General features: G+C 44.4%; 1 long non-coding RNA gene and 1 pseudogene across 3 annotated transcripts in view; both read right to left on the reverse strand.

Moving 5' to 3' along the window:
• The window catches only part of LOC103876002, a 181535-nt gene that overhangs the window by 108268 nt on the left and 45437 nt on the right, over positions 1 to 27830 (reverse strand). For all 3 annotated transcript variants that reach the window (XR_002515809.2, XR_002515808.2, XR_002515807.2), the window contains exons 2-3: positions 10405 to 10541; positions 7863 to 7962 (exon numbers count right to left, since the gene is read on the reverse strand). This is a non-coding gene — a long non-coding RNA (uncharacterized LOC103876002). The remainder of the gene's footprint in view (positions 1 to 7862; positions 7963 to 10404; positions 10542 to 27830) is intronic.
• LOC101017288 lies at positions 20707 to 24063 on the reverse strand (annotated as a pseudogene).

The raw sequence follows: 27830 nt of genomic DNA on the forward strand, positions 1-27830 counted from the left end.
AAAAATATGCATTCATTCATTCACTCATTCATTCACTGAGTTCCTGTGAGGCTTCAGGCTCTGAATTGGGGTTGATGTTGACGCAATGGTTAAGATTTGTTCCCTGCCCTCAAAAGAACTCAGAGAAAATCTCCATAACAGACAGAATAAGGTGCCACCAGAGAATAAATCATTATTCGAAAAATATACTTGCACATGCATGTTTATAGCAGCACAATTTACAATTGCAAAATCGTGGAACCACCCCAAATGCCCATCAATCAATGAGTATATAAAGAAACTGTGGTATATACATATGATGGAATACTATGCAGTCATAAAAAGGAATGAGTTAACAGCATTTGCAGTGACCTGGATGAGACTGGAGACTATTACTCTAAGTAAAGTAACTTGGGAATGGAAAAGCAAGCATCATATGTTCTCACCGATATGTGAGAGCTAAGCTATGAGGACGCAGAGGCATAAGAATGATACAGTGGACTTTGATGACTTGTTGAAAGACTGAGAGAGGGGTGAGGGATAAAAGACTACCAGTATGGTGCAGTGTATACTGCTTGGGTGATGGGTGCACCAAAATCACACAAATCACCACTAAAGAACTTACTCATGGCTGGGTGCAGTGGTTCACACCTGTAATCCCAGCACTTTGGGAGGCCAAGGTGGGCAGATCACCTGAGGTCAAGAGTTGGAGACCAGCCTGGCCAACATGGTGAAACCCTGTCTCTACTAAAAATAGAAAAATCAGCCAGGTGTGGTGGTGGGTATCTGTAATCCCAGCTACTCAGGAGGCCAAGGCAGGAGAATCACTTGAACCCGGGAGGCAGAGATTGCAGTGAGGTGAGACCGCATCATTATATTCTGTCCTGGGCAATAAGAATGAAATTCCATCTCAAAAAATATTAAAAAAGAGAATTTATTCATGTAAGCAAATACCACCTGTATTCCAATAAATGGAAATTTTTTGAAAATTAAAAAAGAAAAAGAAAAAAAAATTTAATCATTTAAAAAAATAACTAATTTATATATTTTTTTAAAAAATAAGTACTGAGATCCCCTACGGATATATGCCATATATATATCCTGGAAGACCAACGAAGAGGGAGGATTCAAGTCCAAAGAGTGGGAGAAGAGAAGCAGTGAAACAGCTGATCTTTAGGGTGCCTTCTATCCTTGCAAACCTGAGGCTCTGTTTGTGCTCTAGAAGGCTCAGGCATGAGCCATGATGTCCTGCTGGCTATGTGCTGAAAGAGCTGACTTGGTCAGCTGGACATTTGCTACACAGGAGGTTTTAGCAGAGTAGGACTGGCTAGGTCAAAAAAAAAAAAATAGCTCTCAACTTCTAGCTCCTCCCATCTGTCTAATCCCAGAGCATCTAGCAAGTGAGACAAGAGGTAGAGAGTGGGGCTGGGCATGATGGCTCATGCCTGTATCCCAGCACTTTAGGAGGCTGAGGCAGGTGGATCACCTGAGGTCAGGAGTTCACAACTAGCCTGGCCAACATCATGAAACCCTGTCTCTACTAAAAATACAAAAAAATTAGCCAGGCGTGGTGGCAGGCGCCTGTAATCCCAGCTACTAGGGAGACGAGGCAGGAGAATCACTTGAACCCAGGAGGCAGATGTTGCAGTGAGCCAAGATTGCACCATTGCACTCCAGCCTGGGCAATAAGAGCAAAACTCAGTCTGAAAAACAAACAAACAAACAAAGATGGAGAGTGAAAGAAAAAGCAGATCTTACCTACTCCTTTCCTACTTCAAGCCTCTGGGAGAACATGGGAGGAGAGGTTTATAATTAGAGATATGATTAAAGATTTTATTTTGATTAAATAAAATTAATTTCAGACAGGCAATAGAACCAACAGTGCATAGTCCAACATCAGAGGTGTGTTCATTAAAATGCAGAGAACAATCAGTAACAGTATTTCCATGAAGTAGACCTCATGCAGGCAGAGGGAATTCAGGTAGCTGGTGAGGAATAGAAATGCTTAAAAATGGTCTACATGTGCTTGCACTGAAACATACAACAAGGGACAAAGATTTGTGAAATGTGTCCAACAATGCTATATGAGACTTTTCCTGCCTCTACATTGTGAATAAGAGAGTAAGATCTGGACACATCAAGAAATCCACCTTCAGCCTACAGCCTATATATAAGAGTGAGGACAACAAAGTTGTCAATCCATGGTATAGAGAAACGTGCTGTTGGCCAGGGGCAGTGGCTCACACCTATAGGCATGATTACAATCCCAGCACTTTGGAAGGCCAGGCGGGTGGCTCACCTCAGGTCAAGAGTTTGAAACTAGCCTAGCCAATATGGTGAAACCCCATCTCTACTAAAAATACAAAAATTAGTTGGCGTGGTGGCGCATGACTGTAATCCCAGCTACTCGGGAGGCTGAGGCAGGAGAATCACTTGAACCCGGGAGGCGGAGGTTGCAGTGAGCCGAAGTCGCACCACTGCACTCCAGCCTGGGCGACAAGAGTGAGACTCCATCTCAAAAAAAAAGGAAAGAAAAAGAAAAACATTCTGTTGCCTTCCCAAACCCAGCAGGAGGAGTCACAAGAGAAGCAATGGTAGAGAATGGAAGCAGACAGTCCCTGCCAAAAAAAAGAACACCATCTCACCATCTTCTTACCTGCCTGCTTACTAAAAGGCAGAACTGGTAGACCCAGCGAGAAAATCTGAGAGTACATTAGTTTTCTATTGCTGCCATTTTAAAAATTGCCACAAATTTAGTGGCTTAAAACAACACAAATGTATTATCTTATAGTCTGTAAAACAGAAATCTAGTAGGAATCTCAGGCTAAAATCAAGGTGTCAGCAAACTGAGCAGACTTCTAGAAGCTCTATGGAATAATCTGTCTCCTGATCAGTTAGGTTGTTGGCAAAATTCAATTACTTGCAGTTGTGGGATTGAGATACACGTTTTCTCTTTTTTTTTTTTTTTAAGACGGAGTCTCACTCTGTTGCCCAGGCTGGAGTGCAGTGGCGCAATCTTGGCTCATTGCAAACTTCACCTCCCAGGTTCAAGCGATTTTCCTGCCTCAGCCTCCCAAGTAGCTGAGATTACAGGCACCCGCCACCTCGCCCGGCTAATTTTTGTATTTTTAGTTGAGACAGAGTTTCACCATGTTGGTCAGCTGGTCTCGAACTCCTGACCTCAAGGGATCCACCCGCCTAGGCCTCTCAAAGTGCTGGGATTACAGGCATGAGCCACCATGCCCAGCCGAGACACATGCTTTCTTGTTGGCTGTAGCTGAGGGCCATTATCAGCTCCTGGAGGTTATTCACTGACTTGGCCTGTGGCTGTCTTCCTCCATCTTCAAGTCAGCAATGGCAAGCAACATTTTTCTCACGTCATATGTCTCTGCCCTTTTTCTGTAGTCACATCTCTCTCCCTGACTATAGCCACCTAAAAAGGTTCTCCACTTTTAAGGATTCCTGTGGTGAATTAATTAGACTGGGCCCACGTGGATAACCCAGGATAATCTCTCCTACTCAAGGTCCATAACCTCAATCACATCTGCAAAGCTCGTTTTGCCAGGTAAGGTAACATATTCACAGGTTCCAGAGATCAGGGTGTGGACATCCGTGAGACACTCTTATTCTGCCTACCACAGAGGACTGACCTGTGTTCCCTGGAGTTTGGGAAGTACAGAGACGGGTGCCTGATTCTCCCCTAGAAAAGTCCAAGCAGGAGAGGCTGGCTGGCGCTGTCTGTAATGAAGAAGAGAGAGCATCACACTTTCAGAGCTTAGTGAGGCAAAATGCAGAGCAGATGCGGCAGAGACTCCACCCAAGAAGGCTGCTGACCAGCGTCCAGCCAGAAAGACGTGACGTGCTGTAAATTGCTGAAGTAGGGACGAGGGCATGTCATAAGAGGGCACCATATCAGGAAATTTTGCACTATCAGAGGTCTCCAACGGAGAGTCTCCAAAGAACCCACAAAAGCCCCTTATTGAAAAATTATCAGTATTTAGATGTTTGCTACACAGGAGGTTTTTGCAGACTAGGACTGGCTAGGTTAAAAAATATACCTATATATAGCTCTCAACTTCTAGCCCTTCCTACCTGGCTAACCCCAGAGCATCTAGCAAGTGAGACAAGAGGTAGAGAGTGGAAGAAAAAGGCAGATCTTACCTCCTCCTTTCCTACTTCAAGCCTCTGGGAGAATAAGGAAGGACAGGCTTTTAATTCGAGATGTGATTAAAGTTTTTATCAGATCAGTCTGAAATTTATAATAGCTGAAACTATTCTGATCCCTAATGTCCAGAAAAACACAGAAAAACAAACGGCTCTGCCTGAGACACCATCCAAGATGCTGGAATGAAGTTTATTTGAGGATTTTATTTGAAGGCAATGGTGACAAAGAATACAATGGTTTCCTGCTGGAATAGTACCTGTGATGGTTAATTTTGTTTTTTGTTTGTTTGTTTTTTGAGACGGAGTTTTGCTCTTGTTGCCCAAGCTTGAATGCAATTGCGCAATCTCAGCTCACTGCAACCTCTGCCTCTCAGATTCAAGTGATTCTCCTGCCTCAGCCTCCTGAGTAGCTGGGATTACAGGCATGCACCACCATACCCGGCTAATTTTGTATTTTTAGGAGAAATGGGGTTTTATCATGTTGGCCAGGCTGGTCTCAAACTCCTGACCTCAGGTGTTCCACCCACCTCGTCCTCACAAAGTACTGGGATTACAGGCGTGAGTCACCACACTCAGCCAATGTGATGGTTAATTTTGTGTCAACACGACTGGGCCATGGATTGCCCAGATTAAACATTATTTTTGGTGTGTCTGTGAGAGTGTTTTGAGGTGAAATTAACATTTGAATTAGGCTGGGTGCAGTGGCTCATGCCTATAATCCCAGCACTTTGGGAGGCCGAAGCAGGTGGATCACCTGAGGTCAGGAATTTGATATCAGCCTGGCCAACATGGTGAAACCTTGTCTCTACTAAAATTACAAAAATTAGCCTGGCATGGTGGTGCACACCTGTAATCCCAGCTACTCGGGAGGCTGAGGCAGGAGAATCAATTGAACCCGGGAGGAGGAAGTTGTAGTGAGCAGAGAGAGATTGTGCCACTGCACTCCAGCCTGGGTGACAGAGCAATACTCCATCTCAAAAAAACAAAACAAAAAAAAATTTAAATTAGTAGGGTAGTAGGGTAGAAGAGCAGATTGCTTTGGTTGGGCCTCATCCAATCTGTTGAAGACCTTAAGATAGAATAAAAAGTCGAGAAAAAAATAATAATTAGTTCTCTGCCTGTCTTCAAGCTGCAAAGTCAGTCTTCTCCTGCCTTTGGACTTGGACTCAAACTAGAACTTACACTATCAGTGCTCCTGGTTCTCAGGTCTTCGCACTTGGACTGGAAATACATTACCATCTCTCCTGGGTCTCCAGCTTGCTGACGGCAGATCCTGGGACTTCTCTGCCTCCATAATCATGTGAGCTAATTCTTTATAGTAAGTCTCTTTATAGAACTCCTTTTGGTCTGTTTCTCTGGAGAATGCAGACTAACACAGCACCTAAGGCCAGTACATTCAATATACTGATCACATTCGCAGTGGCTCATCTAGGACCCTTTAAGAACAAAGATATTCTATTCTCTATGAGCTCTACACTGTGCTTTGTTTTGCTTGATGTCAGACTCAAGCTAAAATTTTACAAGTGAGTTTAGTTCTGATAAGTAAAGAAAGGAGGAAAGCATCCCAGGAGAGAAGCTTAGACATAGAAAGGAAGCAAAGGCATAGCAGATAGGAATGAATAGGGCAGTTGCAGGGAAAAGAGAACAGAGCTACTTGATTGACACAAAAGGTGGGTGTCCAGGAAGCAGGAGAAAGAAAGTTACCTAAGTAAGACGAACTCTCTAATGCTAGAAAAAAAAACTCTGGGCTTGTTGCAATGTATAATAGAGAACCATCAAAGCTTCTATAACTTACAGAGTTTCTGTAAGCATTGGCACATATAAGCGTTTTGTTTTGTTTAAACAAAAATAAATGATAATATCTAATAGATAACATCTTCTAATAGAAGAGAGGAGTAGGGTTGAGAACACCAACTAGGAATCTGCTACTGAATTCCTATGCCGACTCTACCTTCTGAACAGAACTTGGGAGCTGCAGTCTGACAAGTAGGAATGTACATGAGTCAACATAACAGAATATTTGAATTGAGGACATCCCAGAAAATCTCTAGTTATTGTAAGTACACCAGACATGTGGCAACAAGGTGGAATGATTTCTTAACCCTTCCTTCTCTGTCATAACATGTTGTAAGATGAAATCTCTCCCAATCCTTCTGCAATTGGTCCATTTGGGCACAAGCAGGAAATTACTAAGCAATGGTTGCACCATTGTGAGATTTCATTCTTTCCTGGAGTTGTGTTTTATTTAGACTTCTATTTAATTTATTTCAAGCAAAACAAAAACAAAAAATAACATTTTGAACAGGAATAAACTAGTTGGCTTAATTTCCTACAATGCACCAGGCTCCCTACTTCATCCTTACTGCACAGTCGGGTCTCCTGGTACCAGTCACACTGAAGGTACTAGTACCTCCCAGGAAGGGCAGTAGAGTTCCTCTGTGGGAAGATATTTCTCTCTCTTTCATACACACACACACACACACACACTTAACAATACAACTATTGTATGTGGCAATACAATATTTCTCCTAATTTTCTCAAAGAAATATTCCAAGCTCTTGTCTCCCATCAACCCCCAACTCCTCACCTGAGAAAATCTGAAGTGCCCTTGGGGACTTGGGGATACAGGAGAATGACTGAGAGAAAACCCCCACGTGGTTGAAGGCACAGAAAGTGAGCAGCCCATGGGAGCTCCTGTCCCACAGACAGCACGTTTCCTCACTCACCAGTCACATCCTGGCTCAGCACGTCCTGCATCTAGGGACCCTCCCCTCTCCCCTGGCTCCAACCTTTCCTCACTTTTCACTCAGCTAATTTCACCTCCCAGAAGCTCTTCTTTGCAAGGACCTGCCTATCTGTGTTGCCTCTTCTCCCTTCCCATCCTCTCCCAGCCTCTGGGTGGCCGTCTCATTCCAGAAAATCCTTTTTGCTCAATCATTCTCTTCATGCCTTTTTTTTTTTTTTTAGACAGAGTCTCGCTCAGTCGCCCAGGCCAAAGTGCAGTGGTGTGATCTCAGCTCACTGCAACCTCCGCCTCTAAGGTTCAAGCGATTCCCCACCTCAGCCTCCGGAGTAGCTGGGACTACAAGCATGTGCCACCACACTCAGCTAATTTTTATATTTTTAGTAGACGTGGGGTTTTACCATGTTGGCCAGGCTTGTCTCAAACTCCTGACAGCAAGTGATCTGCCTGCCTTGGCCTCCCAAAGTGCTGGGATTACAGGCGTGAACCACCGTGCCCGGACCCTCATGCCATTTTTGAACTGAGACCAAACTCACTACCACCAATTAAAAGACCTTAATCCCGACCAATATGCTCAGCAAACAGTAAATGTGGCCATCTCCCTCCTCATTGTCTAAGTGCTTACTTTTCCTCAAGCATCAACATTCATCTATTTTTACACCCTTTTCTCAGTTTATGTTTCTATTCTTTACATGTATTCCTTTTGTAAAACTATCATTGGAAATGTTTCTAATTATTTCTAATGACAGTAAAACATTTCTGCTGTATTATGGGCTTCAGTGGGCTGGTCTAGGAGTCTTAAACACCATTTTATAGCAGTTTCTACAAGAAAATGTATTTCAAATTCAAATAGCTGAGTTGTAAACTTCAAAAACACAAACCTTTTAAAATCAGAGAATGCTGATCAATAAGACATTCTGAGACCGTAAGACTTAAGGTAATTGCCTGTTACAAAATAAACAAGATGCATAATTACCTCTTTTAATGGATCTTCTTCTTTCATTCAAGAAGGCCTCCAATGGGTATCTAAACAGGAGTTGGAGCCAGCTGCTGTCTTTGCCATTGTGAAGAGAAAGCTTTAAAAATACACACAGGGACAAAGAAGAAACAAGACAAGGATGCTAAGGAAAGTGACTGTGCAAAGAATTTCAAATATGGGAAACAATAACTGACAGAACACAATGAACAGTGAAACAATTCTTGAGGATTTCTTTTTAATGGAAAGTTCATTGTTATGCAAATGCACATCCACATGTTATCGTTTTGTTTGTTTGTTTGTTTGAGACAGGGTCTCCCTCTGTCACCCAGGCTGGAGTGCAGTGGCGCAGTATCAGCTCATTGCCTCCCAGGCTCAAGCGATCCTTCCACTACAGCCTCCTGAGTAACTGGGACTACAGGCGCCCACCACCACACCCAGCTAATTTTTGTTTTTTGTTTTTTGTTTATTTTAATAGAGACAGGGTTTCGCCATGTTGCCTAAGCTGGTCTCAAACTCCTAAGCTCAAGTGATCCACCCACCTCGGCTTCCCGAAGTGCTGGGATGATAGGCGTGAGCCACCATGCCTGGCAACATTTTATCATCTTTCTTTTTTTTTTTTTTTTTTTGGTAGAAAGAGCCTTACTCTGTCTCCCAGGCTGAAGTGCAGTGGCAGGCTCACTGCAGCCTCTGCCTTCCGGGTTCAAGTGATTCTCCTATCAGCTTCCCTAGTAGCTGGGATTACAGGCGTGCATTACCGTCCCCAACTAATTTTTGTAGTTTTAGTAGAGATGGGGTTTCACCATGTCGGCCAGGCTGGTTTCCAATTTCTGACCTCAAGTGATCTGCCGGCCTCAGCCTCCCAAAGTGCTGGGATTATAGCTGTGAGCCACCACGCCTGGCTTTATCATCTTTTTAAAGACATAGCCACATGAGGCCGGGCGCGGAGGCTCAAGCCTGTAATCCCAGCACTTTGGGAGGCCGAGGAGGGTGGATCACGAGGTCAGAAGATCAAGACCATCCTGGCTAACATGGTGAAACCCCATCTCTACTAAAAATACAAAAAATTAGCCGGGCGTGGCAGCGGGCGCCTGTAGTCCCAGCTACTCGGGAGGCTGAGGCAGGAGAATGGCGTGAACCCAGGAGGCGGAGCTTGCAGTGAGCCGAGATTGCGCCACTGCACTCCAGCCTGGGTGACAGAGCCAGACTCCATCTCAAAAAAAAAAAAAAAAGAAAAGAAATATACAGTCATCCCACTCTGCTAGCAAACATTAAACTTCCTTTATCTTTCTGTATATTTGCACCCTTGAACTCACTTGTCTTCATCCTCTCCCCTCCTCCCCACTCTCCCTTCCCAGTCTCTGTTATCTATTTTTCTACTTTCTACCTCCATGTGTTCAAATGTTTTAGCTCCTACATGTAGTGAGAACGTGCAGTATTTGTCTTCTTGTGCCTGGCTTATTTCACTTAAGATAAAGTCCTCCATTTCCATCCATGGTGCCTCAAATAATTTAATTATTTCTTTTTTATGGTAGAATAGTATTTCATTTTGTATACATAGTAGATTTTTATTTTTATTTTATTTATTTAGAAACAGAGTCTCGCTCTATCGCCCAAGCTGGAGTGCAGTGGCACGATCTCAGCTCACTGCAACCTCCGCCTCCTGGGCTCAAGTGATTCTCCTGTCTCAGCCTCCTAGTGGCTGGGACTACAGGCACCCACCACCACACTCAGCTAATTTTTTCTTTTTAGTAGAGATGGGATTTCACCATGTTGGCCAGGCTGGTCTCCAACTCCTGACCTCAAGTGATGTACCCGCCTCAGCCTCCCAAAGTGCTGGGATTATAGGCATGAGCCACCACGCCTGGCCCATACTACATTTTTTAATGTATTCATCTGTAGACAGACACTTAAGTTAATTTCATATCTTTGTTATTGTGAACAGTGCTGCAAATAAAAATGCAAGTACAATTTCATTGGCCGCTAGAGTCATATAGCAAAGTAGGAATGAAGTGAGATCTTTCCATGTGCCATGAAAGAGCAAAGCAGGAAATACTTAGTTTGCACAGAGCTGATAATTCTCACAGAAAACGACATTCATTCCAGTGGAAGACAGCCAAAGCTGACAATGCTAAAGAACTTGACTCTACCCTGGGTCTGAATGAGACCCCCTGAGATTAAGCAGAATGACAAACTGGTAAGAGCTGTAATTTTTTTGCACTTTAATTGATAAAAGAAATTTTAATTCTTGGACTTTGATTTCTTCCTGGGAATTTAGTAATGGGAAAGCTTCAAATGTTTATTGTTTTAAAGTGGGATGATTTTATTTTGCTGATGTTATATTACTTAAGGTGTTTTTATGTCATCATCTGGGCTCTGATATTCTACATCAGCTACCACAGCTAGGCATAAATTGAAATGTAAAACAGCATAGCGATTTACTTTCAGCCAAGAGTGCAGAACAGCCTTGTTGGTAATTTAATTCATGTTCCTTTTCCATCCCATTTCAGATCCTTCCATTAGCAGAAGATAAACCTCCTACCTGTGGTCACAGGAGAACACCCAGAGGAGCCATGGTTATATTAGGAATGTGTTCTTAGGAAGGCAGAAACGGGAACATCTGGAGAAACTGATGGTCTCCTCCACCGAGGGAAGTCGCCACACTGGACATGGAAAACCCTAAGGATGAATAAAGGAACAAAAAGTTGGGGAATAGCAAGGAAAGGCACTACTTACTCCCTTGGGTGAGTTGTACCAAGGTCTAGGCTTGGAGGGATGTTACTGAGAAGCACAATGGCTGCCATAGGTCCAGGCTATAATCCCTAGTGGGGGTTTATCATTAATAAAGCTAATTTACAATCTCCATCTGCATGGAATAAACGCTGCATTTGCTTCTCAAATGATTTGAAAGTTGGAAGTCAGAGAAAAGCTGTAATTTAAACCACAACAGAGACCTTTAGGAAAACTTAAAGCAGGATACTTATTTCAAATATAATCTTAGAAACTCAAACTGTAAAACAGATCAAAGTGGAGTTCTTTTAGTGGAAGGGGAGAACCGTGAGTTGTGGAATCCATCCACTCAGCATCCCCCTTGCCTCCTTTGGGGTCTCTTGAGTGCTCCTCTGAGCACAGCTTGAAAATCACTGCCTTAAGGAATCAGAACCACTGGCCACTTTCCATGACAAAGAGGCAGTCAGAAGAGCCTAACTCCTTCATTATCCCAGAAAAAAATACTCCCAACCTCTCCTTTCAGACCATTACAAGAATGAGGACTCTCCATTTCCTCGCGGTCAATATTGCTCACTCTTTAAGTTCAATATGCAGAAGAATCACCTGGCATTCCTGTTTGCCATATAGATTCCTAGACCCCACCTGAGAGGTAATAGTCACTGTTTCTAGGGATGATTTTCTTTTTCTGTTTTTTCTTTTTTTGAGATGGTACCTCCCTCTGTCGCCCAGGCTGGAGTGCAGTGGCGCAATCTTGCCTCACTGAAACCTCCACCTCCCGGGATGAAGTGATTCTCCTGCCTCAGCCTCCCAAGTAGCTGGGGGTTCTGCAGGTTCAGGAGGAACCTGCACTTTCAAAAGCACTCAGGTAAATCTAGGTTTGGCATCCTGAGGACTACACTTTGAGAAATACAAGAGTCAAAAAGAAAACTAATGGAGAATATATTGAAAGTATCCAGTGGGCCTGGATCATGAAGAGACTTGAATGCCAAGCAAAGACATTCAGACTTTATTCCATGAACAGCAGAAAGCTACTGAAGTTATTTGAGCAATAGGGTAGTATCAGCAAAGGTGAACTTCAAGAAAGTCAAACTGGGCCCCGCACGGTGGCTTACGCCTGTAATCCCAGAACTTTGGGAGGCCAAGGAGGGTGGATCACTTGAGGTTAGGAGTTTGACATCAGCCTAGCCAACATGGTGAAATCCCTCTCTACTAGAAATTTTAAAATTAGCCTGGTGTGGTGGTGGGCACCTGTAATCCCAGCTACTCGGGAGGCTAAGGCAGGAGAATCACTTGAGCCCGGGAGGTGGAGGTTGCAGGGAGCCGAGATCGCCCCACTGCACTCCAGCCTGGGTGACAGAGGGAGATTCCATCCCCACCTCCACCCCTAAAAAAAAGAAAGAAAAGAAAAAAGAAAGTCAATCTGAAAGTAGGATGTGAAAATAATAGGAGAAGGAAAAATAAGGTAAGAGGCTGTCGTGTGGGTCTGAGAAAGAAATGAGGAGTTTCCAGATTTGGACAGTGAAGGTGAAAATCAAAAGAAGAGAATAGGTTATAGTCTTTCTTCTATGGAACTGTAAGAAATAAATTTCTGTTGTTGAAGCCACCCAACCTATGGTATTTTCTTACAGCAGCCTGAGCTTACTAAGATAGTCTGCAAAGAATCAATATGATTTGGCAGAGGTTGGAACTGAATATTAAGAGGAAAGATAGATTCAAATATGAGGCCAGGGTTTCTTATCCAAACAGAAGGCGAGATGGTTGTTCCTTTAACAGAAATGGGAAGGAAAGAGATTGGACTTTGGGACTGTATTGGGCATGCCAGCCATTGTGCTGCTCAGCCACTGGCCCTGCTGAAGTAATAAGGGCAGTTCTCAGGAGCCACATAATCCCTCCAACCACAACTAGTCAAGCAAGTGTGGACCCCTGACCTAAAGGCAACCAACCCATAGATTGACCAGAAACCTCGGCATTTCCCTAGTTCAAAAACATAGCACAGCCAATCAGATGACCTGTCTCAGGAACTTGAGGGGAATAAAAGCAAGGAAATGAAGCTGTCAAGTGTAGACAACCCTGAAAAGATATTGAGAAGGATCATGGGCTGAGTGCAGTGGCTCACGTCTGTATTCCCAGCACTTTGGGAGGCTGAGGTGGGAGGATACTTGAGGTCAGGAGTTTAAGACCAGCCTGGTCAACATGGTGAAACCCTGTCTACTACAAAAAAAAAAAAAAAAAATTAGCCAGGCGTAGCAGTGCATGACTGTAGTCCCAGCTACTCAGGACTCAGGAGTCTGAGGCAAGAGAATCACTTGAACTTAGGAGGTGGAGGTTGGAGTGAGCCAAGATCATACCACTGCACTCCAGCCTGGATGACAGATTGAAACTCCATCTCCAAAAAAAAAAAGGGTCATGAACTTAAGAACCATAAGCATAAGTAAAATGAAGATGCAGAAACTGTGAGAGAAAGGGAAGACCTAAGCTAGCAGCTAAGACATGAGGAAGCAGACGTGCAGAAAGTGAGTCTCACCAACAGCACTAGAGTAGAACTGAGGTCCCATAACTGGGTGTTTTGGGATTCCCTCCTTACCTGGCACATAGTAAGCACTCAAGAAGCAGGTACTTTTAGAACTTAAAATAGAGGCCATTTGAGTCCTGCTCCATTCCCCAGTTCCTGCTCTTCTTAAATGCTTGATGTCCACTTTCACCAGGTTCCCAGGCACATTCATTTCACAACATACCCCCTCATTGCTTGGCAACTTGAATGAAAATTTGGTCATAGTCAAGCAAGAGTGTAAGGCAAGGACATACAGTATGTAGGGGACTTTCAGAAAATCAAGGTATAGAAGAAAAGACTGCTGGAAACAGAACTGGAGCTCAGGAGAGAGTCAAGGCAAAATGTTGATTTGAAGGTCATGTCCACAAAGCATTAAGTAAGGGCCAGATATATGACAAAGCAGATCACATATATCGCAACAAGAAGAAAGACAAGCATAAATCCTGAAGAAACTCTTCACTTAGAGGGTGGGAAGAGAAAGGAGGCAAAAGAGACAGAATCCATCTTTTTGAAGGCCTCAGTCTATTTTTGCACCAGGTTTATCCATGATGATTTGCATTGATTATATGAACAGAGCTGCTTTTATCCTATACAACTCAGTGGTTAATGGGAGACCGCTTTCCCTGGTTTCATATTTTCACATAAAGGAAGTTGGTTGGGAATTGCTCTCAGAATCAACACCTGTGGGATAATGGAAGGAAGCAGGATTACAGTGTCTTAGTCTGCTCACTCAAGTTGTCATAACGAAGAACCGTAGTGGCTTAAACAGCAAACATTTGTTTCTCACAATTCTAGAGACTGGGAAGTCCATAACCAAGTCAGTTCCTGATGAGGGTCCCCTTCCTGGATTGCAGAGGCCAGCTTCTCACTAGATCCTCACGTGGCAGAGAAAGAATATCGCTCTCAGGCCAGGCACAGTGGCTCACGCCTGTAATCCCAGTACTTTGGGAGGCCAGAGAGGACAGATCACCTGAGATCAGGAGTTTGAGACCAGCCTGGCCAACACAGTGAAACACTGTCTCTACCTAAAATACAAAAAGAAACCAGGCATGGTGGCTCATGCCTGTAATCCCAGCTACTCAGGAGGCTGAGGTGGGAAAATCACTTGGATCCAGGAGGCAGAGGTTGCAGTGAGCTGAGATGGCACCATTGCACTCCAGCCTGGGCAACAGAGTGAGACTCCATCTCAAAAACAAAAAAAAAGAAAGAAAAGAATATTACTCTCTCCTTCTCTTTTTATAAAGACACTATTCCCATCATTAGGGGCTCATCCTCACAACCCCATCTAAACCTAATTACCTCCTCAAAGACCCCCACTTCCCAATACCATCACATTGGGGGTTAGGACTTCCATCAGTGAAATTTGGGAGGACACAATTCAACCCATAGCAGAGAGGAAGAGGGGAGGCTGCAATGCAAACACAGCAAAGCCTCACAAGACTGCCAGATTTAGCAAATAAATATACAGGATGCTCACTTAAATCTGTAAGGTGGGGCAAAGTGGCTCATGCCTATAATCCCAGCACTTTGGGAGGCGGAGGTGAGCAGATAACTTGAGCCCAGGAGTTTGAGACCACCCTGGGCAACATGATAAAACTCCATCTCTACAAAAAATTAGCCAAGCATGGTGGCGTGCACCTGTTGTTCCAGCTTCACAGGAGACTAAGGTGGGAGGATCACTTGAGCCCTGGAAGGTCAAGGCTGCAGTGAGCTGTGATTGTGCCACTGCACTCCAGCCTGAGTGACAGGGAGATACCTTGTCTCAAAAAAAAAAAAAAAAAGCCGGGTGCAGTGGCTCATGCCTGTAATCCCAGCACTTTGGGAGGCCGAGGTGGGTGGATCACGAGGTCAGGAGATCGAGACCATCCTGGCCGACATGGTGAAACCCGGTCTCTACTAAAAATACAAAAAATTAGCTGGGTGTGGTGGCGCGTGCCTGTAATCCCAACAACTCGGGAGGCTGATGCATGAGAATCGCTTGAACCCAGGGGCGGAGGTTGCAGTAAGCTGAAATAGTGCCACTGCACTCCAGCCTGGAGACAAAGTGAGACTCTGTCTAAAAAAAAAAAAAAAGAATGTTAGATAAACAGCAAAAATAATAGTAAATGTCCCATGCAATATTTAGAATCTATAAATACCAAAACAATTATTTGTAGTTTACCTGAAATTCAAATGTAACTGAGCATCCTGTATTTATTTTATCTGGAAACCCTAAGGCCTCAGCCACCCCACAGGGCACTCTAAAGCTGGACTAGTTCTTTTTTTTTTTTTTTTTTTTTTTGAGATGGAGTCTTGCTCTGTCGCCCAGGCTGGAGTGCAGTGGTATGATCTCGGCTCACTGCAAGCTCCGCCTCCCAGGTTCATGTCATTCTCCTGCCTCAGCCCCCCAAGTAGCTGGGACTACAGGTGCCCTCCACCACACCGGACTAACTTTTTGGGTTTTTTTTGTTTGTTTGTTTGTTTGTTTTTGAGACAGAGTCTTGCTCTGTCGCCGAGGCTGGGGTGCAGTGGCCCGATCTCAGCTCACTGCAAGCTCCGCCTCCCGGGTTTAGGCCATTCTCCTGCCTCAGCCTCCCGAGTAGCTGGGACTACAGGCGCCCGCCACCTCGCCCGGCTAGTTTTTTGTATTTTTTAATAGAGACGGGGTTTCACCGTGTTAGCCAGGATGGTCTCGATCTCCTGACCTCGTAATCCACCCGTCTCGGCCTCCCAAAGTGCTGGGATTACAGGCTTGAGCCACCGCGCCCGGCCACTTTTTGTGTTTTTTAGTAGAGACAGGTTTTCACTGTGTTAGCCAGGATGGTCTCGATCTCCTGACCTCATGATCCGCCTGCCTTGGCCTCCCAAAGTGCTGAGATTACAGGCGTGAGCCATCGCACCCGGCCAAGCTGGGCTAGTTCTTTTAGCCTATGCTGAGTTGGGTAAGGCACAGAATCTTTAAGTATGAATATTGTAAATTATGTAAATAAGTATGAATATTGGCAAGGTGGATTTATATCTCCACATAGGCCAGTCATTGGATACAGCTGCCCCTAGGAGGAGGGCAGAACTTTGAGTAAGGTGGTTCTCTTTGGCCACAGGCAGTTCCTGGAAAGTGCCAGCTGCTGGAGAGTGTCAGCCAACTATAATCCCAGCAGCTGGAGGGGTAAATCCTTCAGTCCTGGAGGGAGGATCTGTGTGGTGTAACAGTTACCTACAGCTCTCTCCCCAATTAAAACCTCCGACGATACATAATTTATTTATTCCCTTCTGTGTTTTCAGCAATATGCTAGGCCCTAGAGTCACCTCTTCTCTAATTGTAAGCTGTCAGTTAATGAAAAGAAAGAGAGAGAAGCAAATCTAAATATTTGGTCATTTTTAATACTGAAAGTCTCATTTCTTTTTCTTGGTTTTCTGAAATGCATGGCTCCTGTGATACCTTTTCTTTTAAAAGATATTTTTCTGATGATACAATTAATTATCCATCCATTTCTAGTAAAATAATTTACAATAAACTAGGAAAAGATATTTTCTTTTTCTTTTCTTTTTTTTTCTTTTTTTTTCCAGATAGAGTCTCACTCTGTCACCCAGGCTGGAGTGCAATGGTGTGATCTCAGCTCGCTGCAACTTCCACCTTCCAGGTGCAAGCAATTCTCCTGCCTTAGCCTCCCAAGTAGCTGGGATTACAGATGCCCACCACCACGCCCAGTTAACTTTTGTATTTTCAGTAGAGACAGGGTTTCACCATGTTGGCCAGGCTGGTCTCGAACTACTGACTTCAGGTGATCTGCCCGCCTCACCCTCCCAAAGTACTGGGTTTACAGGTATGAGCCACCACACCCGGCCTGAAAAGGGGTTTCTACCAAAAACCTAAAATAAGTCTTGTTCTTTTTTTTAATTTGACTCTTTGTAGAATTTAACTCTTTTATTATGGAAATTTTCAAACATACACAAGCATAGAGAAAATAGATTAATGGTTACTATGGACCTGTCACTCATCTTCAACAATAATCAACATTTTGCCAATCTCCAAACATCATTCTGAAGAACAACACATTAGACCACAACTCCATAGAACTCAGAAACAACACATAATGATGCCTACTTTTATCATCAATAGTAGAGATTGTCCTAGAGTTACCAGGCAATGCAAAAATACCAGAAAAAAAAAGAAATAAATATCAATATTGGCAAGGTAGATTTATACCTAGAAAATCCAATGAATCACATGTAATCTATATGGACTAATTAAAACTTTCAGAAAGGAAACAAGATTAACATATAAAAATCTACAGCTTTTCTAAAATCAGAAAAAATCTATTTAAATATGTAATAGAAAAGAAAGCTATATTCAATTTCAATAGACCTTGCGTTACCTAGGAAAAAAACTTAAAAATATGAAAGCTGTTGCCAGGCATGGTAGCTTATGCCTGTAACCCTATCACTTTGGGAGGCTGACGTGGGCGGATCACCTGAGTACAGGAGTTCAAGAACAGCCTGGGCAACGTAGCGAAACCCAGTCTCTACAAAAAATCAGCCAGTTGTGGTGGCACATGCCTGTAGTCCCAGCTACTTCGGAGGCTGAAGTGGGAGGATCACCTGGGCCTGGGAAGTTGAGTGAGCAGAAATTGTGCCACTCCACTCCAGCCTGGATGACAGAGTGAGACCCTGTCTCAAAAAAAAAGAAAAGAGGCCGGGCGCGGTGGCTCACGCCTGTAATCCCAGCACTTTGGGAGGCCGAGACGGGCGGATCACGAGGTCAGGAGATCGAGACCATCACAGCTAACCGCGGTGAAACCCCGTCTCTACTAAAATACAAAAAAATTAGCCAGTGGCGCCTGTAGTCCCAGCTATACTGGAGGCTGAGGCAGGAGAATGGCAAAGGAACCGGGGAGGCGGGCTTGCAGTGTGAGTGGAGATCCGCGCCACTGCACTCCAGCCTGGGGCGACAGGCGAGACTCCGTCTCAAAAAGAAAAGAATATTGTTGAGGATAACCATATAATTTTAATGAAGGCCATAAAAGATAATTTCTAGATGAAAAGACTCAATAGTATACAGATATTATACCCCCAAATTAAATAATAAATGTAATATAATTTTTATCAAAATTACAACAGGATACTTTGTAGAATTGGCAAGTTAATTTTAAAGTTCATCTATGAGTTGTGCCAAAAAAGTTAAGGTTCATTAGAAAAAGAACTTTACCAGATGTCAACTATGTTGTAAAGTCACACTAATTGAAATAGCACCATGAAAAAATAGACCAATAGATCAATATGAATAGAATAAAAAGTACAGAAAAATATATATATATACATATATATATATGTGTGTGTCCATTTGTGTGTGTGTGTGTAATCTTAGTATGTGTTAAAGGAGACATTTAAATTACTTGGGAAATGACAGACTAATAGATAGTGTTGGACAAGGAGCTATCCATTTGGAAGAAAAAAAACAAATTAAATCCCTTTCTAAGACTGGGCACAGTGGCTCATGCCTGTGATCCCAGCACTTTGGGAGGCCAAGTGGGGCAGAACACCTGAGCTCAGGAGTTTGAGACCAACCTGGCCAACATGGTGAAACCCTGTCTCTACTAAAAATACAAAAAATAGCCAGGTATGGTGGCCGGTGCCTGTAATTCCAGCTACTCAGGAGGCTGAGACAAGAGAATCACTTGAACAAAGGAAGCAGAGGTTGCAGTGAGCCAAGATGGTGCCACTGAACTCCAGCCTGGGCAACAAAGCAAGACTCCATTTCAAAAACAAAACAAAACAAATCCCTTTCTCATACCATATATAAAAATAAATTTGTCTGTTTGTTTGTTTGTTTGTTTGTTTGTTTTTTGAGACAGGTTCTCACTCTTTTGCCCAGACTGGTTTCCAGGGGCATGATCTTGGCTCACTGTAACCTTTGCCTCTTGGGTTCAAGCGATTCTCCCACCTCAGCCTCCCAAGTACCTAGAACTGAACTAAAGGTATGTGCTAACATGCCTGTCTCATCTTTGTATTTTTGTAGAGACAGGGTTTTGCCATGTTGCCCAGTCTGTCTCAAACTCCTGAGCTCAAGTGATCATCCTGCTTCGGCCTCCCAAAGTGTTGGGATTATGGGTGTAAGCCACTGTGCCCGGCCTCAATTTTATTTTATTTTATTGAACCATATGAAATTGCCACTCCTGTTTTTACAAAATGGTTGAATATCAGCAAATTCATATGGCTCAAATTAATTAAATATATATTTTCCTGATTTGCACACATCAATTCGAACACAAAGTTGTGAAGCAGGCCGGGTGTGGTGGCTCATGCCTGTAATCCTAGCACTTTGGGAGGCCAAGGCAGGTGGATCACCTGAAGTCAGGAGATCGAGACCAGCCTGGCCAACATGGCAAAACCCCATCTCTACTGAAAATACAAAATCAGCCAGGCATGGTGGCAGGTGCCTGCAATCCCAGCTACTAGGGAGGCTGAGGCAGGAGAATCACGTGAACCCAGGGGTGCAGAGATTGCAGCGAGCCAAGGTCGCACCACTATACTCCAGCCTGGGTGACAGAGCAAGACTCCATCTCAAAAAAATAAAAATAAAAAATAAAAACGTTGTGAAGCAATGTCTTATTTAAAAATTAACCATTAAACATGCTAATTGAGAAGATTAAATGGCTGATTTCATTATGGGTGGACTAGACTGGGACACTATTTTTTCTGCCATAATAAGAAAATGCCCACGTTATTGAAAGCACTTTTTAGAAATTGGGTTGCCAAAAAAAAATGCTACTGCTGAAGCACAGAAACATGGGGAGAAACTCAAACTTTTCCCGAAAGGTCTTTCAGTATTTCAGCACTACAGGTGTGGGTGGACAGAACAGCTCATCCAGAAAGAACCCAAACTGAAAACCTAACTTTCAAATCACACCCACATGTAAAGCTGGTGCAGCAGCCTCCCCAGATAAAGGGAAAATGACCCTTCTCTGCATGGCACTCAATGGCATAAAGACACTCGGATTCTTAAACTTACAGAAGACAGGACCTTCTAGTGGGTTGAAAATACTTAACGTTCCATTGACTCCCCTCTGATTCCTCATGCGGCCACTGAAATCTCATGCATTTGTCAGCTCAAAGTTCGGAATTCTACCCAGTTTTGAGACTACTATCTTGTATTTCTTTGCAGTTAATTTTTTGCATAGAGATTTCTTTCCCTCTGAATTCTAGCCTGTTGCCTTGAAGGTTTCTTGCTGCCTTCCCTTCCTCAGATAATAGCATCCTACAAAATTTGGTGTTATTTCTAAACCCACAGTCTTACTATTTCCTAGGCTGTCAGCTCATATGGTAGCTCTCAAAGTTTAATGCTTTTTGCAGTGATACCATCATCAGTTTCTAAATACCTCCTTTCTTCAGATTAACTAAAAAATAACAGTGTAACACTATTTGCCTTTGATTTTTTAATTTTATTTATTTTATTTATTTATTTAAGAGAAGTCTCGCTCTTGTCTCCCAGGTTTGAGTGCAATGGCTTTATCTAGGCTCACTGCAACCTCAGCCTCCCAGGTTCAAACCATTCTCCTGCCTCTGCCTCCCAAGTAGCTGGGATTAAGGCACCTGCCACGACGCCCGGCTAATTTTTGTATTTTTTAGTAGAGACGGGGTTTCACCATGTTGGCCAGGCTGGTCTCGAACTCCTGACCTCAGATGATCTGCCTGCCTCGACCTCCCAAAGTGTTGGGATTACAGGTGTGAGCCACCGCGCCTGGTCTGGTTTTAAACATATTATAACTACTTCTTTATGGACATCTCCAGAGAAGGAACTATAATTCTTTTTTACATGTTGAAATGTTTGTGGATGTATTTTCAAATCTTCAGTCTAGAAGAAACACAGGTAGCATAAAAGTCAGGAATCCTGATATGAGGTTGCAGTCACACAGCCTTCATTGCCAGAGCCTCCACTCATATTATTTTTTCATGTTTTCTGTTCCATTTAACAACAATTTCCCATAATCTCTGGAGGTCCAATCTCAATTGCCTTCCTTCTCGATCTTTCTTCCAGCCTGTTCTCCCCTAACTTGATATTTCTGTGGTCAGCTTGACTTGCACCACTGTGTACTGACATGCAGCCTCTCGTAAGAGGAAGCCCTCCACACAGCACCTGCCCTGCCTTGTTCAGATACTGACCATTAAAGTATGCTATTTTTTTGTTTGCTTAACTCTGAATCAGCGCACTACTATCTGAAAAAAAAAAGTAGAAATAGGTCTACGTTTGTCTGAATTTAGAGACACTTTTGCCTCACCATCTGCATCGTGAGTTAAATTTTAAGTGTTACAATAGCTTCAGACCCCAACAAAATAGAAAAGTTAGTTCAATCTAGTCACTGCCCCACCTCAAGCAACACTAGGGCTTGAAGCTATCCTCACCCCTTTGGGAGCCTCCTCCATCGTGCCAGGGTTTGGGGGGAAAGTCAAACATTATCTTCCAGAGGAAACACTAGGTAGGCACCCCGGCTCGAAACCTTCTGGTTTCCCATTCCCAGGTCCCGCTCCAGCACTTCCTCTGAGCTGCTCTTCATTCTCCAGCTGCCCTCCAGACCCGTGGAGGCAGTGTGGGAACCTGAGGAGCGATTTGCAGTCACTGTGCTGTCCCCGTAGGTCAATGTGAGGTCGCCTTCGGTCAGAATAAAATCAGAGTTTCCCTCTCTCAGTGGCTTTTGGTTATCGTACACCTCCATGACTGGTGAGACATCGAGCTAGCAAGCTACACCAGGCGGGAGAGTGGCGGTTAGGAGAGCCGCTGTGTCTACACCAGGCGGGAGAGTGGCGGTTAGGAGAGCTGCTGTGTCTACACCAGGCGGGAGAGTGGCGGTTAGCGGGGAGCCGCTGTGTCTACACCAGGCGGGAGAGTGGTGGTTAGCGGGGAGCCGCTGTGTCTACACCTGACGGGAGAGTGGTGATTAGCAGGGAGCCGCTGTGTGTGAGGATGGGCTTCAGGTAATTACGATCAAAGCTGTACCACAGCCTGAATATCCACCTACTCTCCTGTTTTGTCTGGTTTCCTCTGGCAGAATCTGGGCTGTCCCCTTGTAAGACTTGAAAGCTGTGGTTGTTGGCTGGTGGATCTTGATCGGGGTCAACACCAACTCTGAAGTACTGCCAGTGGTGTTCATTGTGGTCCTCTTTGGAGGGCTCCTCGAGGCCAACTCTGATATTAAGCCATGACAACATGGGTGTCGTGCCTCCTCCAATGATCCAGATGGTGAAGAACACAATGAAAGGCATGGTGGTGAACATCATGTGGCGAGCATAGGATGCCGTGTCACGGATGGCCAACGCAAAGGCCATTGCTCCTGAGGCCTGAAAACATCATCATGTGTTGGAAATTCCAGCCAATCTTATGCCTTCTGCCCAAGTTGAGGAAGAGGGAGAGCAGGTCGATATGGGCAGCTCTGCCCAGGAAGACGGCAACGAAACCTCCAATGATGAAAATGGGGCTGAAAACACGCTTCTGGAAGGTAAATAGCACCAGGACCATGCAGAAGAAGATGAAGTTTTCTGCCAGGAAATGTAACACCTCAAAGAGCTGCTTGGTTTGACTTCTTGATTCCACCGACAGATTGTTGTAGGTGTAATGAGCTTGTGTGATTCCACAGAAAAGGACAGCTACAACGCCTGTAAATTCGTAGGCTTCTGCCAAGAGAAACGTGCTCCAGGACATGAGGAAGAAGAGCGCCCTCTCCGGCAGGGGGGAGCAGTCCAGTTTGGTAAACTTGGTCACTAAAGCAGTCACAACACCAGTCACAGCTCCCATGGTAAAACAGCCACTAAATATGCCTAGAAAAATGCCAACTGACTTTAAAAAGGCAGCAGCATCAAAGGCGTGAGTTGAAGTTCTGTCCTGCTGACTGGTAGGCAACAATAGATGAGGAAAGTACAAGGGCAACAACGTCATTTAGGATGCTCTCTCCAAACAGAAGTACATAAAGATCCATGTCTGCATGCAATTCATTAAATATCGCCAGCACAGTCACTGGGTCAGTGGCAGAGATGATTGCTCCTAAAAAGAGACAATGTGCCTAGTAAAATTTATCTGAGAGCTGTCCCATAATCTTCATGAGCTTCACCATACCATACATGAGATTTCCAATAAGGAAGCATGAAACAACAGTCCCCAAGAAGGTGTGACCCGAGATTTCTAAAAAAGTGTCTCTTTAAGCTGTATCCAGCATGGAAAATAACTGGAGGCAGAAGAATGTTGAAAAATACCTCTGGGTTGAATGTTACCTTCCATAGCATGTCATTCTGCTCTATGCTGTTGATCTTGCCAGGGCTGATCTCTCCTTTCAGAGTGTATTCGAAGAACTTACCTCTGACATTCACTACTAAAGTGCTGAAGGCCCGATCTTCCTGAGTGCAGTTGAATGATTTGCGGCCACTGGTGGAAGGGGTACCATACCTCAGGATCATCCCAGCGATGAGCCCACAGATCATGGCTAGCCCGGTCTCATGCAGTAAGTGCACCCGGCAGTGCTTGAAGAGCCATATGGTGAGGATGGTGAGCGTGAGCAGCAGGACGAAGGTGAGCAGGCTCACACTGTCTGGCCGGTGGCTCTCCTCCGCCTCCTTCCCAGAGGAGGAGGCCGAGGCCGAGGCCATGACTCGAAGTCCCCGACCCAGCAGCAGCTGCAGCAGCATCTGCCGCCGCGGCAGCGCCTAGGCAACCCGACCCGGGTCTGGGCGCGCCGCGTCACCAGGCTCCATGGTCCCGGAGCCGCCCGCGCCTCCTCTGCCCGGGGACCGGCAGCACCACCGCAGCTCCTCCTCCTACTCGCGCCGAGTCGGAGCTGGGCCCAGAGCAGCGCCTCCATTCGTATTTAAAATGTAGTTTTTCGAAGAATAACCAAGGCCGGGCGCAGTGGCTTACGCCTGTAATCCTAGCACTTTGGGAGGGTGAGGCGGGTGGATCACTTGAGGTCAGGAGATCAAGACCAGCCTGGCCAACATGAGGAAACTCCCGTCTCCACTGAAAATACACACACACACACACACACACACACACACAAATTAGCCGGGCGTGGTGACAGGCGCCTGTAATCCTAGCTACTTGGGAGGCTGAAGCAGGAGAATCGCTTGAACCCAGGAAGCAGAGGTTGCGGTGAGCCAAGATGGCGCCATTGCACTGCAGCCTGGGCAGAAAGAGCCAAACTCTGTCTCAAAAAAAAAAAAAAAGAGTAACAGAAAAAATGGGAAAATTTATTTAAAACCTTGGAGGGAGAAAGCTATCTTAACAAAACAGAGAGCCAAATTCATTCACGGATGACAGAAGGTACATAAAGTCGAGAAGTAACTGAATTACTACATAAAATATTTGCAACTGGTATAACAAAAATGTATACCTCACTTTATTTTTTATTTTTTTATTTTAATTATGGAGATGGAGTTTTGCTCTTGTTGCCCAGACTGGAGTGCAATGGCGCGATCTCGGTTCACTGCAATCTCTGACTCCTAGGTTCAAGTAATTCTCCCGCTTCAGCCTCCCAAGTAGCTGTGATTACAGGCACGCGCCACCACGCCCAGCTAATTTTTGTATTTTTAGTAGAGATGGGGTTTCACCATGTTGGCCAGGCTGGTCTTGAACTCCTGCCTTCAGGTGATCCACCTGCCTTGGCCTCCCAAAGTGCTGGGATTACAGGCGTGAGCCACCACACCCGGCCTATTTTATTGTTTATACATATAATATATTTAACATTTTATCTGAATTATCTAAATTTAGCTGAATATTTTAGATATATGTTTATATAAAGAACCTATTGATCAGGCCAGGCACATGGCTCATACCTGTAATCCCAGCACTTTGGGAAGTTGAGGCAGGCAGATCACCTGAGGTCAGGAGTTCGAGACCACCTGGCCAACATGGCGAAACCCTGTCTCTACTAAAAATACAAAAAAATTAGCTGGGTGCAGTGGTGCACACCTGTAGTCCCAGTTACTCGGGAGGCTGAGGCAGGAGAATTGCTTGAATCCGGGAGGCAGAGGCTGCAGTGAGCTAAAATTGCTCCACTGCACTCCAGCCTGGGCAACAGAGCGGGACTCTGTCTCAAAGGAAAAAAAAGAACATACTGATCAATAAAAAACAACCAAGTAGAAATCTACTATTCAATTAAAAATAACCCGGCCGGGCACAGTAATCCCAGCACTTTGGGAGGCCAAGACAGGAGGATCACGAGGTCAGGAGATCGAGACCATCTTGGCTAACACGGTGAAACCCTGTCTCTACTAAAAATACAAAAAATTAACTGGGCGTGGTGGTGAGCACCTGTAGTCCCAGCTACTGGGGAGGCTGAGGCAGGAGAATGGTGTGAACCCGGGAGGCGGAGTTTGCAGTGAGCTGAGATCACGCCACTGCACTCCAGCCTGGGTGACAAAGCAAGACTCCGTCTCAAAAATAAAATAAAATAAAATAAATAAAAAACATAAAATAACCCAGTTAAAAAATGGGTAAAGAATATAAACAATTTGCAGATTTGTTTATATTTGTTTATACTGCAGATTTGACAAGATACAAATGTTCAAAACCACATATAAAATGTTCATATGAATAAAACAAATTAATAAAATAATGAGAAATAAATCAAGTTAATAAAATCAGTGAATGAAATATGAGATACCAATTTTTGATCATGACTTTAAATCAGAAATTGAGACGAGTCTGCAGTTTTACCCTACCTGCAAGCTAACAACTTTTAGCCTACCACAGTTTTTGGGTTTTGTTTTGTTTTTTTCTTTTTTCAGATGGAGTCTCACTCTGTTGCCCAGCAAGGAGCGCAGTGGTGTGATCTCGGCTCACTGCAACCTTTGCCCACCTCCTGGCTAGGATTATAGGCATCTGCCGCCATACCCAGCTAAGTTTTGTATTTTTAGTAGAGACGGGGTTTCACCATGTTGGCCAGGCTGGTCTCGAACTCCTGACCTCTGGTGATCCACCCGCCTCAGCCTCCCAAAGTACTGGGATTACAGGCGTGAGCCACTGTGCCCGGCCCACAGTTTTTATATATATTTGCTGATAGAAGATAAAACTCCTAGAAAAACAAGATGCTCTGATCAGCAAATACATGTATAAAATCTGTTTGGTGCTTATGTTCCTAATTTTAAGTTAATTAATTGGCATTCTTGTATATGCAACGGTCTCTTATAAGTTTGGTTAGAGTGAGTCAGTTGCCAAGAGTATAGTATGATCAACTCTGAATATTAATTAACTGATAAAGTGAAATCCTTGCACCTGCAAGACTGAAAACAGCGAGGACTCAAGGTACTGTCAACCTATCTGGACAGCCTTTCCCAAAGACATCTACCTCTCTGACCCCTTGCATGCCTTCATGAAACCAAAACATTTTCAGCTGTTTCTCTCTTGAGATTATTTCTCTCATCATCATAGTTATTTCCATTTTGTCAGTATCTCTGTTGAAAGGTATCATCCGAGGCCGGGCGCAGTGGCTCACACCGGTAATCCCAGTACTTTGGGAGGCCAAGACAGGCAGATCACGAGGTCAGGAAATCCAGACCATCCTGGCTAACATGGCGAGACCCCGTCTCTACTAAAAAATACAAAAAACTAGCCGGGCAAGGTGGCAGGCGCCTGTAGTCCCAGCTACACAGGAGGCTGAGGCACGAGAATGGCATGAACCTGGGAGGCGGAGCTTGCAGTGAGCTGAGATCGGGCCACTGCACTCCAGCCTGGGTGACAGAGCAAGACTCCGTCTCAAAAAAAAAAAAAAAGAAAAAGGTATCATCCGGGCTGGGCACGGTGGCTCACACCTGTAATCCCAGTACTTTGGGAGGCCAAGGCAGGTGGATTACCTGAGGTCAGGAGTTTGAGATCAGCCTGGCCAACATAGTGAAACCTCGTCTCTGCTAAAAATACAAAAAATTAGCCAGGCGTGGTGGTGGGCGCCTGTAATCCCACTACTAGGGAGGCTGAGGCAGTAGAATCGCTTGAACCCAGGATGCAGAGGTTGCAGTGAGTCAAAATTGTGCCATTGCACTCCAGCCTGGTCAACAAGAGTGAAACTCCGTCTCAGAAAAATGTAAAAAATAAAAGGTATCATACAAATTTGAACACAATACTGCAGATGCAACCAAAACAGCACAGAATGTATGCACTGGATGCCATTTTTGTATAAATGTACCCTAAATCTGAATTGAGGGCTTTTTGCAAGCTGCCATACTTGTAGAATCCTATCAAGCTTGTATATAACTCCAACTTCCAAGTCTTTTTCACACAGGAAGGTAACACACTAAAAGTAGATGAGAGCTTATACTCTGGATTCATACTTCCTGAGTTTGAATTCCTGCTCTACCATGTGCTGACTGTGTAACCATGGACAAGTCACTTAATCCTCTAAATCTTAGTTTTCTCATCTGTAAAATAGGAATGATGAGCATACCTGCCTCAAAGCATTGTTGTAAAGATTAAGTAAATTGCCTCAATTAAAATACTCTGTACAGGGCTGGGTGTGGTAGCTCATACCTGTAATCCCAGCACTTGTGAGGCCGAGGTGGGAGGATCACTTGAGCCCAGGAGTTCGAGAACAGCTTGGGCAATATAGCAAGACCCCATCTTTACAAAAAAAGCAAAAAAATTAGCTGGGCATGGTGGCACATGCCTGTAGTCTCAGCTACTTGGGAGGCTGAGGTGGGAGGATTGCTTGAGTTCAAGAGGTCGAGGCTGCAGT

The sequence above is a fragment of the Papio anubis genome, chromosome 9, assembly GCF_008728515.1.
Source record: "Papio anubis isolate 15944 chromosome 9, Panubis1.0, whole genome shotgun sequence".
NCBI lineage: Eukaryota > Metazoa > Chordata > Mammalia > Primates > Cercopithecidae > Papio > Papio anubis.